Consider the following 16515-nt stretch of genomic DNA (forward strand, 5'->3'; position numbering starts at 1 on the left):
AGCCTAAATGTACTAATTAAAAGACAAAGTCTGGCAGAATAGATTAAAAAATCAGGGTCTAAGCATGCCCTCCTTGGAGCATATCCTTGCCCTTCTCTTGGTATGTAAGTTTTCCCAGGAGACTTGCAACCAGAGGAGCCGAGAGCAGCAGCAGAGGACTCTCGTTTTTGCCTCTGTCACTTTGTTTTCTGAGTCTACACAGCCACTACTATAGCCTACCCACTCCCTACCTCTCCAAAGACATACTATCTCTTTTCATTCTAATAAATCTTGCCACTATTGCTTAAATTTTTTAAATGGTCTGAAATATGCTGTGTACAAGAAATTCACTTCAAACATAAAAACATGTGTAGGTTAAATGCAAATGGATGGAAAATATATATAATATTGAAAACATGGATTTTTAAAATACACTTTCACATAAAGTAGACTTTAGAGCAAAGAAAATGGCTAGGGATAAAAGGAACATACAACATTCATGAAATGACATTAATTATAAAGATAGAGAACAGATTAAGGCTCAGGAGCTGGGGAAGGAGGTAAAGAAGGTGAGTGTGGTATAATAAATAGAATGAGAGTGTGTTATTGATACACTTAGGTATCTTGATGTGGTTATTACATGAAGATACACACACAAGTGCTTATATAAGGGGGAAAATCTGAATAAGATCAATGCAAATTTTCCAAATTTTGATACTGTTTATAGTAATGCACCATAATATTGGAAAAGGCCAGATAAAGGATACACATAATCTCTCTGTATATTTATTACAACTTACTATGAATCTAAAATTATTTTTAAAATTATATATATGTATTTATGTATATGAATATACTTCAGATCTATCTATCTACTTCTCACTTCCCCCACTACTATGACCATAATATAACCACTTTCTCTCACCTAGATTACTATAACATTCTTCAAACTGGTTTCCCTGCTTCTTCTCTTTCTATCTTCAAGTTTATTCTCCACACAACAGCCAGAATACTCTCTTTACATATAAGTCAAATCAAATTCCTATTCTCCCACCTTCCTAATGCTTTTTCAACACACAAAGTAAAGCCCAAAACCCATGTTTTGTCTTAAACAGCCTACATGATTTGGCCTCTGAATACACCTCTGACACTTGCTACCTCACTCTCTATGTTTTATAGTTACATTGACCTTCTTGCTGTTTTTGAACACGCCAAACAGGTCACCACCTCAAGGCCTTTGCACATTCTCTTCTCTCAGCCTGAAATGTTCTTTCTCTAGATATTCATATGTCCTGCTGTCTTGCTTCCTTCAGGTCTCTGCTCAATGTTACCTCATCAGAGACACCTTCCCTGACTACTGTAATCTAAAATAGCACTACTTGGCCCTAGCTAGGTTAGTTCAGTAGATAGACCATCAAACTGTGGACTGAATGGTCCCAGGTTCAATTCCAGTTAAGAGCACATGCCCAGGTTGTGGGCTCGATCCCCAATAGGGGAAGTTCAGGAGGCAAGCCAATCAATGATTCTCTCTCATCATTGATGTTTCTATCTCGCTCTCCCTCTCCCTTTCTCTCCGAAAAAAAAAAATTTAAAAAATTAAATAATACTACTTGCTATTCTTTATTATCTCAGCTTATCAGCCTAACATCCCTTATCACTAATTGCCAATATATACTAGAGGCCCAGTGCACAAATTTGTGCATAGGTGGAGGTCCAGCTGGCCCCACCCCCATCAGGCCAGTTGGACAGCCACAGTGCACGTCATACTGATCAGTCAGCCGTTCCAGTTGCTTGGTTTTTATATGTATACTAGAGGCCCAATGCAAGAAATCCTTGCAAGGGGCTCGGCCCTCACAGCCCCAGCTGCCTTGGCTCTCACAGTCCTGGCTTCATTTGGAAGGTTGTCCAGACAGTTGTCTGGACAGGCATTTTGCTATTCAGTCTAATTAGCATATTAGCTCTTTATTATATAGGATAGATTGTTCACTGCCTGCATCATCCTCTGGAATGCAAACTCCATGATTGCAGGAACTGTGTTTTGTTCACCACTGTATAACCAGTGCCTAAAGCAGGGCTGGGTACATAGCACTCAATAAATAAATGTTAAATGAAATCAAGATCAAGAGGGGAATAACAGATTTGGTTTCTAAATGAGGCTTCACAATAGCTAAAATATCTTATTTATATGATTGCTTCTTTAAGCCTAGCAGCATTAAATCACATAGTCCAATTATTTGTTGGCTCTTCAAAATCATCTTCTTTTTCTATATACCTTTCCTTTTTATTTATTTTTGTTTGTTTATTGGGGTGACATTGGTTACTATCATATAGGTTTCAGGCTTCTATGTTACAAGATCTGTAAATTGTACTGTGTACTACCATCCAAAGTCAAATCTCCTGTCACGATATATTAAGATTTCCTTTTATTTCTTTTTTAAAGTTAGTTTTGAAAACATGGACTGCTGCCGAAACCGGTTTGGCTCAGTGGATAGAGCGTCGGCCTGCGGACTGAAAGGTCCCGGGTTCGATTCCGGGCAAGGGCATGTACCTTGGTTGCGGGCACATCCCCGGTGGGGGGTGTGCAAGAGGCAGCTGGTCGATGATTCTCTCTCATCGATGTTTCTAACTCTCTGTCCCTCTCTCTTCCTCTCTGTAAGAAATCAATAAAATATATTTAAAAAAAAAAAACATGGACTGCTGATGTCCATTGTAATGATATGGGAGAGTGATTTTGCTTTTCCTTTATATTTGTTTTGTTTACTCAAAATATTCATCAAAAATTAACTTACATTGTATAGGTCTCTTTCAAAGTGTGTTAACATTTTATTAGATACTCTGGTTACTTAGTTGCTAGTGATTAGGAAAAAACAGAAACCACAAAGTTAGGGTTCCAGTTATAGCTCTTTATGTGATAGTTGGTAATTTTTAAAATCATTTCTGAGCCTCATATTTCTTCTCCTTAATAAAAGGAAACCTCATAATATGAAATCCAATGTTCATTCTTGTTCTATGAATGAAGATAAGCAAATAAGATATATTTTTATTATACTCCATGGGAGATACCATTTGAAATTTTGTTCATCCCACACCTCCCTTCCGGTAGGAACTGTATGTTCTCACACTTAGAATTGGGGCCAAGTAGCTATTGGGTCGGCAACTAAGTAATTGCGGGTTTCACACATATATGGCTTCAGTTGAATTTTTAGGTTTGCAGACGTAGTACAAATGTAAAACACATTTTGTATTTGATAGTTGGCTATTCAGCTGTTAATCAGTAAAAAAAGTTTTTTGATCTGTTTTGTAGTTTTTGTTTGGCGTTCGTTGAAAAATGGAAAATCAAAAGGAACATTTTCGTCATATTTTGCTTTTTTATTTCCGCAAGGGTAAAACGCATCACAAGCTCATAAAAAGTTATGTGCTGTTTATGGTGATGAAGCCTTAAAAGAACGGCAGTGTCAAAATTGGTTTGCCAAATTTCGTTCTGGTGATTTTTCACTCAAAGATGAAAGACGCTCTGGTCGTCCAGTTGAAGTTGATGACGCCCTAATCAAAGCAATAATCAATTCGGACTGTCACAGTACAACACGTGAGATTGCAGAGAAGCTTCATGTATCACATACATGCATTGAAAATCACTTAAAACAACTTGGCTATGTTCAAAAACTCGATACATGGGTTCCTCACGAACTGAAAGAATCACAGTTAACGCAACGCATTAGCAGCTGCGATTTGCTAAAGAAACGTAATGAAAATGATCCATTTTTAAAACGACTGATAACTGGCGATGAAAAATGGGTTGTTTACAACAATATCAAGCGGAAAAGATCGTGGAGCAGGCCAGGTGAACCAACTCAAACAACATCAAAAGCTGATATTCATCAAAAGAAGGTTTTGTTATCAGTTTGGTGGGATTACAAAGGAATTGTCTACTTTGAACCCCTACCACCCAACCGAACGATCAATTCTGATGTCTACATTGAACAACTAACGAAATTAAACAATGCAGTTGAAGAAAAGCGGCCCGAATTGACAAATCGAACAGGTGTTGTATTCCATCATGACAATGCAAGGCCACACACATCTTTGGTCACTCGGCAAAAATTAATGGAGCTTGGTTGGGATGTTTTGCCACATCCACCATATAGTCCTGACCTTGCACCATCTGATTACTTTTTGTTTCGATCTTTACAAAACTCCTTGAATGGTAAAAATTTCAATAATGATGATGATGTCAAATCGTACCTGATTCAGTTTTTTGCTAATAAAAACCAGAAGTTTTTTGAACGTGGGATTATGATGCTGCCTGAAAGATGGCAAAAGGTCATTGATCAAAATGGGCAATACATTACAGAATAAAGTTATTTAGTTCCATGAAAAAATTGTCTTTGATTTTCTTTAAAAAATCCGCAATTACTTAGCTGCCGACCCAATATATTTGTACCACATGATCTTGCCTTTCCAGTCATAGATTATTAGATAATGGATTGATATCTGATCCAAACTGAGAAATCAGAATTGGGAATTGAGATTCAGAAATGTTAATAAGTCTGCTAAATGCCAGAATGTAGAATATGTAAACTTGGGGGCTCTAGGACAGGCCATGTTTGGCTATGAGCTGAGGGAGTAAGATGATTAAAGCAGGCGAGATGAAAGAAACTGAGATAAACCGGAGATTTTTGGCCCCAGGGATTGGAGTTGGGGAAAAGAGGTAGGAAAGCTCCTTTAGCCATTGACAGCTTTTCATTCTTAGTTATACTTTCTCCTGTGCCTGCACTAATGTCCCCTTGGAATCCATGAAAACTTCTTGTACCCTTAATATAAATTATTTTCTGTTTTCATTTAGTTTGAAGTAGACCTTTATTATTTGCAACCAAAAATCTCTAATCAAGAAAGACACAAATGGGTTAATGGTCAATAAACAAAATTATGCACAAATTAATGCTCTAGACATCTATGAAAAGCATCCTTGCCCCAGTTTCATTTCATACTTGGGTTAATCCTTAGTTAATTAAAAAATTCATTAACCAAGATATTTTATTCAATACCTTTTAGTTAACTGAGTCTCTGATACTACCCAGATTAGAAACACTCATTTTCAAATGTAAATACAAAAACTCCCTTCCAAAATCAAATGATTAAAAACTTTTTTCTAGCGCCTGCCCTGCTCTGTTAGAGCAGACTACTAAGAATTAAATAGATTTCACTAATTCCTAGTCTTCATTGGATATTTAGTTGTGAGAAAAGTGTTACACAAACACTCATTCTCTATTCATCTCATTCATAATGGTAAAGGGGTGGAAGATGAAGAGAATTCTAACTAATTAAAAAAATCCCACATAAATTTTTTATGTTTTCTTTTTATTGTTTTCTTTTTTTATTTTTAGGAAGGGAGAAAGATATAGAAACATCAATGATGAGAGAAAATCATCAATTGATTGCCTCCTGCACACCCCCTACTAGATTGGGCCCACAACCCAGATATGTGCCCTGTCCTGAAATCAAACTGCGACCTCCTGGTTCAAGGGTCGATGCTCAATCACTGAGCCATATTAGCCAGGATAAATTTTATTCTAATAATACATTAAAAAAAACGAAAGAACCCATCAAAAAATTAATAGACTTAATAAATGAATTCGGCAATGTAGCAGGATACAAAATTAACGCCAAGAAATCTATGGCCTTTCTACAATAGTTAACTTACAGAAAGAGACTAAAAAAGCAATCCCATTTACCATCACACTAAAAAAATTAAGATACCTAGGAATAAACTTAATGAAGAAGGTAAAAGTCCTATATGCAGAAAACTACAGGACACCAAAAAAAAGAGATAGAGGAAGACTTAAACAGATGGAAGAACATGCCATGTTCATGGATTGGTAGAATCAACATCATTAAAATGTCCATACTACCCAAAGCAATCTATAGATTCAATGCACTCCCCATTAAAATAGCAATAGCATATTTCACAGATCTAGAAAGAATTATCCAAAAATTCATCTGAAATTTAAAAAAAAAAAAAGACCTCGAATAGCCACAGCAATCCTAAGAAAGAAGAAAAAAGTAGGAGAAATCTCAGTACCAGAGTTCAATCTGTATTACAAAGCCACTTTTCTCAAACAGCATGGTACCGGCACAAGAACAGACATATAGATCAATGGAATAGAATAGAGAAACCAGATATTGAACCAAAGCTCTATGCTCAATTAATATTTGACAAAGGAGGCATGAACATACAATGGAGTCAAGACAGTCTTTTCATTAAATCGTGTTGGGAAAATTGGACAGATATAATACATAAAAAAATGAAACTAGATGACCAACTTACACCATACACAAAAATGAACTCAAAATGGATACAGGACTTAAACTAAACATAAGACGGAAAACCATAAAAATACTACAGGAATCCATAGGCAGCAAAATCTCATCAGACATATGCCAAAAGAACTTCATCACTGATACTGCCTCTAGGGTAATGGAAGCTAAAGAGAAAATAAAAGAATGGGACTACATAAAAATAAAAAGTTTATGCACAGCAAAAGAAACCATCAACAAAACAACAAGAAAGCCCACTGTATGGGAGAACATATCTGAAAATGTTATCACTGATAAAGGTTTAATCTCCAACATCTACAGGCAGCTTATACAATTTAATGAAGGGAAGATAAATGATCCAATAAAATAAAATGGGCAACGGACCTAAACAAAACCTTTCGAAAGAAGACAGAAGAAAGGCCAAGAGGCACATGAAAACATGCTCAAAGTCCCTAATTATCCAAGAGATGCAAATCAAAACAACAACGCGGTACCATCTCACACCTCTCAGAATGGCCATCATCAACAAATCAACAAATGACAAGTGCTGGCGACGATATGGAGAAAAAGGAACCCTCATGCATTGCTGGTGGGAATGCAGACTGGTGCAGCCACTGTGGAGAACAGTGTGGAGTTTCCTCAAAAAACTGAAAATGGAGCTCCCATTTGACCCAGTAATCCTACTCCTGGGAATATATCCTAAGAAACTAGAAACACCTATCAGAAAATATATATGCACCCCTATATTCATAGCAGCACAATTTACAATAGCTAAGATTTGGAAACAGCCTAGGTGCCCATCAGCAGATGACTAGATCAGAAAACTATGGTACATCTACACAATGGAATACTATGCTGCCATAAAAAAGAAGGAATTCTTATCATTTGCAGCAACGTGGATGGAATTGGAGAACATCATGCTAAGTGAAATAAGCCAGTCAATGAAAGAAAAATACCACATGATCTCATTTATGGATAATAAAAAAACGTTATAAACTGATGAACAAAAAGATAGATACAGAGACAGTAAAGCATCAAACAGCCTGACAAATTACAGTGGGAAGGTTATGGAGAGGTGGGAGAGATAAGAGATCAACTGAAAGACTTGTATGCATGCATATAAGCATAACCAATAGACTGGGGGATGAGGGCATGTATGGAGTGTGTTGGGGGTGGGGCAATGGTAAGTTATGTACACACAATACCTTAATAAAAAATGGAAAAAAAGAAAGATGTATAAAATGAAGTATAGCAATATGGTAGAATGGAAAAATAGAGAAGATAATCCCTTTTTATTCTAAAATGAAAAAATCTAAATAAAGTTTAAATGTTAAAAAGTAATGAAGAACTCTGAATTGCTCTGAATGAAACTTCTGATGTTATATTTCCTACAATAAAGAAAATAATAATTTTTGAAGTAAAAATCCAGTGTTTTAAAAATTGCCTGAATTAGACATAGAACTTGGGTTAATCGTCTTACTGCTACTTCCATTCAAATCACACAGTTCAAATTCACTTTATTTGATATGGAGCCAGCCTTTTAGACTATGATGGAAAATCTTTCCTGAATAACTTTTAAAAAATATAAACCTATTTTGTAAAACTCATTTACATGCCACAAAAAGTAGTTCAGAAGTGACAGTAAGAACAAACCAATATTCACAGTGCTTAGAAGTGGAAATGAGATACAAAAAGTGAATATTATAAAGAAGGACTATGAATCCAAGGCTGTGAAAGGTTATAGATATTAATACTTAATGTACAATGGTTTTAGGAAGATTGTCAGGAAATGTGAATTTTCCTCATCATTAATCATGTCAAAATTCAATTCTAACTTTTCAGTTAATACTTATTATATTTTAAAAATGGCTACAACTTTCTATTTCAAGAACAAAATCTCACCAGCAAATCCCTGAGGTACATCTGTCATATATATAATGCTATATATGGCTAATATGCAAAGTCGAACTCAGGAGTTCGACTGGGAGACTGGGAGTTCGATTGCTCACTATGATCTGCACTGACCACCAGGGGGTGGCACAGAATGAAGAAAGGGCTTGGCCAGCAACTAGCAGCTGGGGAAGGAAGGCCAAGGCCAGCAGCTGGAAGGCCCCAATTAGCTCTGATCACCGGCCAGGCCTAGGGATCCTACCCATGCACGAATTTTGTGCACTGGTCCTCTAGTTAGGAAAATACGAATAAATCAGATCACAGGGAAACTTTTGTGTGCCAACAGTCCAAAGAAAGTTAACAATTCATAATATAAGATGCCATTAAGAGAATGATAATTGTGTTTGTAACTGTTCTTACGAATATTAGTTTACAACGTATATATGAGGTTTTGTTTTGTTTTATTTTGTTTGTAGGTATTAAACTTTAAGGAATTCTCCTCTTCACTTTTATTCCTACATTGAATAGGTTGTGGGTATTTTTCACTTAATGTAAAAGGTTATGTTCTAGGAAAATACACTCGAAAAAGAATTGTTAGATCAAAGCCACTTCCCCCATAAGCTTCCATAATAAATTTAGAGATGTTCTCAGCTGGGAAAGTTTTCAATTCATTGACATAATGAAGATGATTTTAAGAATATGATAACATATTTAAAACTACATATTTAAAGAAAATTATAACTTATAGACACATCATTGGTATTCAGTGTAAAGCTGCTCTACCTCTAGACTCAGTAATATGGTAAAAACATTTAGAGTTATCTGTTACATAGTAACAGAAACTGACAATCCCTTACCCTATTTCACATGCTGCCACCATGTAAATTTATCAAATTACCTAAGTTGTGTATCTGCCTTAAACCATCATAATACTCAGAAGCTGACATGAGTTGCTTTTAATTTTCTCAGCAGTTTGCCCATTATTTGAATTCACCAATGCTCTTTCCAAAGATCTTCCTTTTGATACCAGCATAAGCAGCTAAATAAGAACAGAAATGTGCAATACTTGCTTAGCAAAGAAGACTAAACCCAATGCTGTCTGAATATATTTTGCTTTCTATTAGTTGCTTAATGTCCAGCAATGATAAAATATTCATTGACTGTATCTGTGTGGACAGTAACTTTTTATATAACTCATAGCTTATGTCCTAAGTAGAGGATGATCAAAACAACAATTATATTTGTTGAAACTATTAGCTACTGTGAATTAAAGTTTATTAGTAATAACTATAATTAGAGAAGAGTATTACTGGCAGCAAAAGATACCAATGAAAGGTATAAGATAGTATATAGAACCCTCCAAAATATCAAGTCTGGACATATTGTTTCTTAAAGTAAATTTGTGAATTAAATCAAGATTTCTTTATATTTCTAATTGTAATATGTGAATTTCTATTGGGGGTACAACCCTCTTTTGAAGTAATAATTATAATGCAACTTACAATTTTTGACTAAAATGCAGAAAACTATTATTCATGTAACTAATTCTCAACACAACAAAAAGTTGTTGGAATAGCAGTAAAATAAGTTTTGCAGAGGTTTGTAATTGCAGATTAAACATGAATGTTAGTTGCCAATTATTAACTCATGCATTATTAATGACATTACTAAAATTTTGACAGACATCAATGTGCAGGACTCTGATATACTCCCTTTGTTTTCAGAAAATAATAAAAATAGTATGACTAATTAGTAGTACTAAAATGAATGGACCAAAATGCACATTGCTCAAAGAATATCCCTAATTTACTTTATCAAGAGATATTCTTTGAAGCATATTAATAATCTAAAGTTGTAATAATAAAATCATTTAGATTATAACTGTACAAAACAGATTATAACTGTCTTAGGAAACAGTGAAAAAATGAACAGGTTATAAAAATATATGAACTTAATACTTTATATCTGCTTGCCTCAGGAAATAGAATGATTATTTTAAAATCTGACTTCTATAGTATGTATATTTGAAGTTATTTATATTAAATTTAGTAATTTAATACGTAAATTGTCATTAAAAAAATCTATGTCCACTACAAAAGAGTTCATTGTCACTGACATTCCCCTCCCCTTTAGGTTTATCCAGGAGAATAATATTCACAAAGATTAGAAAATCAAGTGCCTTAGTTCATGTCATGCTGAACTCCCCTCTTCCAACAAAGTCTATACTTCTATCAAAACTGAATCAAGTCTGACTTTCTCTAGAAAGACTTTCCAGACAACCACCAGCCTTCAAAGATCTTTTACTCTTAATTATTTTAGTTCTAATTCTGTACTACTCTATGTTTCAATTGTTGACCATGATGTCTTATATATGCATTTTCTTTCTCTAATGGGTAAGCAATTGAACTCCAGGACTTGTCTCTGTTCTATTCTCCATAGTACCAAATATAGTAATGGGCACTTGGAGAAGATAGAAAATAAAAACATGTTGAAATCAATTTAAAAAAAAAAAAAAAGACTAACTCATCCCAGAGTTGACTGGTCAAGTGCCTTGATTGCACTTGCAAAAATAACTATTAATATTATCTTATAATGTGGTTATTACATGCTAAATAAATGCTCTTAAGAATATACACCTTCATAGCCATAGTCATTACAACAGAATTCTAAATTGGATCCAAATTACTTCTTGGTTCTAAAAGTATGTGAAAATGAACAGCAAGTACCCAAATGGTACATCATTATTTCATATTAGAGGCCCAGTGCATGAATTCATGCACAGGTGGGTTCCGGCTGGCCTGCCCTGTTGGGGCTGCCAAGGGAGAGGGGACAAAGGAGGTTGGACAGTTGGCCCTGTCTCCTGGTTGAACTTCCAGTCGAGGGGACAATTTGCATATTAGCCTTTTATTATGCAGGATAATTCAGAATTGAATTCATCAGAAGCTTTTCCAAAACAAAACAAAAAATCTTATAACCTTGGAAATCTAGCAACTAGGATCATGTTAGTTTGCCAGTTCACAAAATAATACCTGCTGAGGTCCAAGATTATTATGCAGTGATACCAGAATTATATTTAGTAGTTCAATACGTAAATTATCATTAAAAATCTATGTCCACTACAAAAGAGTTCATTGTCACTAACATTCCCCTCCCCTTTAGGTTTACCCAGGAGAGTAATTATAATGCATTTTCTTATTTTTTTTGTGCATATATATTGTGCTTTAAAACCATATCAAAGAGAACCTCAAACATCATGAAAATTGTCAAAATAAAACATTTTACCCAAAGGAATCAGGGAATTGTTGGTCTTTATTATTCACTAGGTAAAATTATCTAATCACAAATGACACCTAGTCTATATCCTTTTTAAAGATCTTTAGTTTAAAAGCATTTACCCAAAACTAAATTTAGCTTTTCCATTATTGCACTTCTTTTCCACTTCTTTCCTTTTCAATAAAAGAAAACTAAAATGGCTTATAAACCAGCACAAAGGGGAATCAAAAAAAATAAGGAACCTATCCTTCATTGTCTGTTCATAGAAGTACCTTACAATCAAAATTATTAATTAATCTAAATTCAGTCCACTTTTAAAATGGGGTCAACTGTTAACTGTAAGTTTTCAACCATTTGCTTTATTAAAACAATTTCACTCCTCAAAGATAATATTGCTAATTTTTAAAAAGCGCCTTACAACTTTAGATCTTCATCTAATTATACTATCCAAAATATCACTTCAGGTCCCTCATGTCAAAAGTTTTTTGGAAGTAACTATTCTCAACTGCCAGCTACCCCCAGAAAGAACAGATAGATCATAACATATCCTCACTTTTATTAGGAACATTTCACGTTTCATTATATTTATTTTAAAAGATGTGTCATTCTGGATGAAGAGTAGTTAGTTGATAAAATCTGTTTCCCCTGTTACCAATTAGCTACTCTTTGTCTACTTCAAGTTTGATGCCAATTTGGAAGACAAGTGAAATGTTTGCTGGTTTGTTTTATCATCATCATCATTATTTAAGTACGATCTAATTCTTCTGTCAGGATTCAGAACCCAGGCACAGGACTTTCAGAAGCTCTTGGTACACAAATAGCAAGAAACCTGAAACTAAGAGGCCACGCGAGGCATGGAGCAACAGCAACCTGAGAATCCACTTTTGAGAAGCCTGTGGTCAGACTGAGCCTCCAAAGACCAAGAGCAAGGGAAAGGGGGTGAGCTGGGCACTGGGAAAGTATTTCCCCAAATCAGGGGCCAGACTACAGGATTGTACACAGAATTAACAGCATCTACGGCATCTAAGAAACAGAGCCAGGCCTTAAACACCGACCCGCATTCCTGGACCCCGGGGTTGAGACCAGAGACCAGTGGTTTTAAAAAGGAAGACCACCTCAAAGGTAATAGGGAGCCGCGAACAGATGCAGGAAAAAGCGGCGCTATGGTCGCCTCCCAGGGCCCCGAAGGTCAGAAACGTACTCCAGCACCAAGCGAGTACTGTGCCACTACTCACCCCAACTCTTCTATGGTCCCCGTCGTGGCCCTCCTGGACTCAGCCCCCGCAGGGGGAGCACCTCCCCCGCCCGCCGCCAGGGGTGGTCTTAGCGGACGAGAGGAGGCGGCGGCGCAGATGTCGGTAAGCGCGGGCCAGAGAAGCCCACCAAGAGGAGTCTGGTGCCTTGCGCTCCCTAGCGCCGCCAACTTCACCACCATCGACTTGGAAGGGTGAGGGAAGGCAAAGAGGGGAGGCCCTCGCCCAGTGGCCCGGACCCTCCCAGAGTGCTAGGCCCAAGCTCGGGCGGGACCACCGCCGCCGCTCCGCTCAGCGAGGGGACCCCCAGGCCTGATGCCAGTCCCTCAGACCCCGCGGTCACAGAGCAGCGGTGGCGCTCCCTCTGGGTCCACGGTCACAGCTGCATCCTCGTGCTCCTCCTCCTCTGGCGCTGCTGCCTACACACAGCCCAGCGCCTTTAGAGCCGCGGCGCCCCGACTGTCGTTGCCTAGCAACCACGCGCATGCGCTCCACCCACAACTGGTGGTAGGAGCTCAGTCCTCCACTTATGAAAGTGCGCAAAAGCCCCCTTCTTGGAGCCTGGATGGAACTTCGTCAAAGTAGGGGTTAAGTAGGGAGAGGTATAGGATGCTTTTCTATCAGAAGAGGCCATAGGACTTAGGACCTTCTCCTGCCCCCTCGAAAGGCACCTCAGTGGTAGAATGACAGTCCCAGCAATCTCAACATATTGTTTAGTCTTTCCTACTCCACTCCAATCCATCTTTCAGGAGGACTTCCAGAGGAATGTTCCAAATAACCTCTCTGACCATGTCACTCATCTGCATAACTCCTGGGTCAAAGGATAGTTCACTTAATAATGCCTAACAGTTCTTGGCTACTACAACAGCATCCTCAATGGTCTCCCTGCCTTTAGACTTGTGTCCCTGCAAACTGTTCTCATACTTCTACCAGACTGATCTTTGAGAACTATAAATCTCCCGCTCTCCCTTCCGGTTTAGAGAATGGGCTTTTGAGTTATAGCCAAGTTTTAAATTCTGCCCCACTGCTGAGTAGCTGTTTCCTTGAACTAGGATGCTTAACCTCTATTAATCTGTTACATCTGTAAAATAGGAATAATTATAGAACCTATAAAACAATTATGTGGGTTAGCTTAAAGAGTGCACTTAATATACATAACTTACTCTAGCACAATGTAAGCACTTGGTGAAAGTTAAAGGTGTTTTCAGTAGACTTCATTGCTTATAAAAAGGGATAAAGTATAAACTCCCTAGGTAAGCATTAGAAGTACTCTAAGATTTTGCCTCTATCTAGTCCTAGCTCTTTTCCACTCCCACTTGAGCACCCAGCCACAGAACAGTCCTTGCAGTTTTTGAAATACATCTATATCTATAAATTACTTAGATATATTTCCCAAGGTTCATCTGGAGAAGAAATCTATGTAACATATCCAGTGATCCTTCCCAAATTACACATTAATTTTAAAATATTGACACTGAAAAATGACATGAAGGTAGTGACTGTTCACAGAAATTGTGAGGTTTTCTGAAGGTTTATTTACTTTATCTTTTTTGAAATTGGGCTTAGAGTTCCTATAATATGTAATGAGAAAAATAACAGAAATTTTGAACTTAATACAATGCATAAAATGGCAGCAAATTTGAATTTAATATAGGTAAACATATATTACAAACATCATGTGCCTTGTTAGATTTTACTTAATAAAAGGTTTAAACATTTTAGGAAGTGGAAACATAGTTGTACCATGTGGAAAAAGTCTGAGAGTCCCAAGATCAATTGCTAATGAGACATTAGTGGAAAACTCAAATGGAATATAAGACTAAAATGAAATTTCATGAAAACTATACAGCCAGAAAATATTGAATAAAAGGACAATTGAAAATATGAAAAGAATGAATTACTCTATGACTAATGAAACAGAAGTGCCAAATGGAATTAATCAATAAACTGTAAACAGGGAGGATCATCACATAGGGAATATATATTACAACTGAATATGGCAGTGAGTTCTAACACAGATTATATCTTTTCTTCCATATGATACAGACATGCCTTTCAGGTTCAAAGGAAGACACTTCCTTAATGTTCAACCTTTTTTCAAGGACCACCAAGGCCTCACAGGGACAGACCTCTAACATAATTTACTCAGGTCTTCTAAAATCTGTATTAAGTTATATAAAACAGTTTACATTTATTGAACTCATCACATTCTATAACTGATATCTGTTATGTCTACAATGAAACAAATAAATAAATATTTAAGTTTTACTAGTCACCTTAATTCTTCCATATTCATTTCTAGATGCAGAACTGTGCCACTTTTGCACTTAAACTCCTTCAATATTTTTCCTGGGGTTTCAATATAAAATCTGAGCTCCTTCGCACACATCGACCTATCAAAACTTTATGTTGGTGAAGTATAAATTTCCATCAGCAAGGAGAGACCTATCCACATTAATATGGAGTAAAATAAAACATTTATTATGGAATAAGCACAACACAGTACATGCATATAGGTAGCCCGCAAGAGACTATAGCATCAGGATAAAATTCTATGCAACTTTTACAGTAAAGCGAATTCAAAGTTCAATTGGGAATTGAGGTAGCTATTTGTTTAGTTAATTGACTTCCCCCAGGGGGATAAAAAAAATTCCTCTAGCTGCCATCTTGCATTCCCCTGTGTGTGAGTTTATTCTCAGCTGGTCTGCCCAAGACCCCCTGAGTGCCAACCCTAGTCCAGCTCACTGCCCCATTTCCTCTCCAACAAGATGAAAGAAATTATCCTGAACCAGGAGAAACTCGCCAAACTGCAGACACAAGTGTGCATTGGTGGGAAAGGAACTGCTCCTAGAAAGGAGAAAGTGGTTTCACAGAACAGCTACAGCAGATGATAAAAACTTCAGTTCTCCTTAAAGAAGCTAGGGGTAAACAATAACCCTGGTATTGGAGAGGTAAATCAGTTCACAACCCAGGAAATAGTGACCCACTTTAATATATTTTATTGATTTTTTTACAGAGAGGAGGGGAGAGAGATAGAAAGCTAGAAACATCGATGAGAGAGAATCATCAACCAGCTGCCTCCTGCACACCCCCTACTGGGGATGTGCCCACAACCAATGTACATGCCCTTGAGGGGAATCGAACCTGGGACCTTTCAGTCTGCAGACCGACGCTCTTCCACTGAGTCAAACCGGTTTCAGCAGTGACCCACTTTAACAAGCCTAAAGTTCAGGCATCTCTGGCAGAGAACACTTTCACCATTACAGGCCATGCTGAGACAATCAGCTGACAGAAATGCTATCCAGCTTGGTGCAGAAAGTCTGACTAGTTTAAGGAGACTGGTGAAGCTTTGCCCAAAGCACCATTTGCTACTGGAGAAGATGATGATAATGAAGTTCCAGATCTTGTGGAGAATTTTGGTGAGGCTTCCAAGAATGAAGCAAACTGAATTTAGTCAACTTCTAAAAAAGGTTAACTTGAAGAAGTTACTAGGAGCTGCTATTTTATATTATGGTTGCTTTTTTAAATTTTGTTTATGGATCTGATAAAATCTAGATCTCAAATTTTTTAAGCACAAGCCCCTTGAACACTGCAGCTCTTTTCTGCTTTTGCTTATAAACAAATCATTCTTTGCAGCTAATTAAGCTGAACAAGCCTGGGAATAAAGCTTGAAACAAAAGTTTATAAAATTCTTTGCCTAGAAAAAAAAAAAAAAAAAGAAGAACAAAACTCTTCTTTTCTCCCCCAAAGACACCTTGAATATCCTTGAGAGGCAAATGATTACACCTGGAGATGAGATCTCTCA

The 16515-nt window shown here is 36.9% G+C and overlaps 1 protein-coding gene and 1 pseudogene across 5 annotated transcripts in view; one reads left to right on the plus strand and one right to left on the minus strand.

Moving 5' to 3' along the window:
- ZC3H12B (zinc finger CCCH-type containing 12B) overlaps window positions 1–13160 on the minus strand; it is a 167098-nt gene extending 153938 nt beyond the window's left edge. For all 4 annotated transcript variants that reach the window (XM_084869504.1, XM_084869502.1, XM_084869503.1 and 1 more), the window contains exon 1: window positions 12693–13160. The gene's annotated coding sequence lies outside the window, so the exon portion shown is untranslated. The remainder of the gene's footprint in view (window positions 1–12692) is intronic.
- A 2318-nt stretch (window positions 13161–15478) lies between these two features.
- LOC311615588 (transcription factor BTF3-like) lies at window positions 15479–16217 on the plus strand (annotated as a pseudogene). The gene is made up of 2 exons: window positions 15479–15688; window positions 15911–16217. The product of its transcript is annotated as a transcription factor BTF3-like (transcript).
- The last annotated feature ends 298 nt before the right edge of the window (window positions 16218–16515 follow it).

The sequence above is a fragment of the Pipistrellus hanaki genome, assembly GCF_964339955.1.
Source record: "Pipistrellus hanaki genome assembly, chromosome: X".
Classification (NCBI taxonomy): Eukaryota; Metazoa; Chordata; class Mammalia; order Chiroptera; family Vespertilionidae; genus Pipistrellus; species Pipistrellus hanaki.